Source organism: Vombatus ursinus, unplaced genomic scaffold, assembly GCF_900497805.2.
Source record: "Vombatus ursinus unplaced genomic scaffold, bare-nosed wombat genome assembly UNPS02014773.1, whole genome shotgun sequence".
Lineage (NCBI taxonomy): Eukaryota > Metazoa > Chordata > Mammalia > Diprotodontia > Vombatidae > Vombatus > Vombatus ursinus.
In genome coordinates, this window is record NW_020954551.1 from 31,977,123 (window position 1) to 31,978,714 (window position 1,592).

The window sequence follows — 1,592 nt, forward strand, 5'->3', positions numbered from 1 at the left end:
AAAAGTCAGAAAAGAACAAAGTAAAGAGTGTGCAGCAGATATCAAAAGAAAACTAACAAAGAAGCAAAGATGGACAGCTCTCAACACAACACATAGTATTTATTGTATAGGTTTTCTTGAAATGGAAATTTTTTTGCTGCATAATTTTATTCCTCTCTCATGTTCTTTTGTGAACATGGCAATGCTTTTTTTTCTTTTTTTCTTTTGTATTATTTTAGTTTTAGTATTTAAGTTTGATTATTTTTTTCTTTTCTTATTTTGTATTTGTTAATTTTTTTTTAAATTGCAAAAAAAAAAAACCAAACATTAGAGCTGTTCAGAAATGAAATGGGCTAGATGTTCCATGAGAGGCATGGGGAGATGGCTGAAACTGAGCCCAGAAAAAGAAAGATCCCTTTGGTTCCAGAGAACCTCCTGAAGAAGAGGAAAGCTAATCAATATTTCAAAGTCACTCAGGCCAAGAAGGCACTTTTGAAAAAGAGGAAGTCAAAGAAAAGGAATCAGTCCAAACTGAGGTATATGGAATCATTTGTCCATGACACCTCTTGCATTCTCTATGATGTTGTTCATCTCAAGGTACCTATAATTAAAGCCTAGGTTTCATGTGCTATAGGATGGACATCTTGCTTTTGCAGTCTGTATGCAGAGGATTGATGGAGTGAAGATCCAGGTGACAAAAATCAGAGAATCTTTTTTTTCTGAAGATTTATAGTGATGTTTTTTATTTAGATGACTCTATCTTCCATAAGGGAACTGAAAATTATAGAGCCCTATGGAAGGTGGAGTTAAGGTAACCTGAAGTCTGTCTGTGAGCTCATCCTTAAATGAGGACAAACCAGAATAACTTATAAGAATATCTCCTTAACAGATAATACTTGTATTGAAGACCAACTAGAGAAGTTTGGTATCATTTGCTGGAAAGATCTCATCCATGAAATCTGCTCATCATTGGAAGCATTTTACTGTTCTCTTGAGGTTCCTGTGTCCTTTCTCCCTATCAATGATTTACCACGCTTCTCAGTGTAGAGAGGGTTTTCTCAAAGAAATGGGCATATCTAGCTACTAAAGGGAATGCATCAATTAGCTGAACTAGTCCCAAGATTTCTGAAAGCAGAAGTTTTACACAAAGAAAATTACATTGCTGTTAGAACTTTCTCCAAGGATGGGTGGGAGAGGAAGAAAAGAAAGTGTTACCACTATGGAAGAAGTTTCTTCCCCTTGTCAACCCTTCTCAAGGAAGAATTCAAAAGTGTTTTTTCCCTCACCCAATTTCATCTGGAGGTAAAGTCTCATCATCAGAGAAATGGTCATACTTTCTATTCAGGGATTGGGAGCTAGTCTCTACCTATTTCAATTTTTCATGTTGTCCACCTTTCTAAAGACCAATTAATTATTTGATCATATGAGAATTGTCTGAGGGTTGAATGTTGTGCAATATTCTTGTCATTCAACAGCACTTGGAACATTTTGATGGAACCCATGACAAGGTGTTTGAAATGAACTTCAGACATATGGACTATCTCCTTGGAGGGTGAAGGGACTGCCTGAAAGATAGTGGATTCCCCATCCTTGAAGGCCTTCAAACAGAAGAT

The 1,592-nt window shown here is 36.2% G+C and overlaps 1 pseudogene; it reads left to right on the forward strand.

Annotated features, from left to right (window-relative positions):
* The first annotated feature begins 360 nt into the window (after positions 1–360).
* On the forward strand, positions 361–1,066 carry LOC114044376 (annotated as a pseudogene).
* The last annotated feature ends 526 nt before the right edge of the window (positions 1,067–1,592 follow it).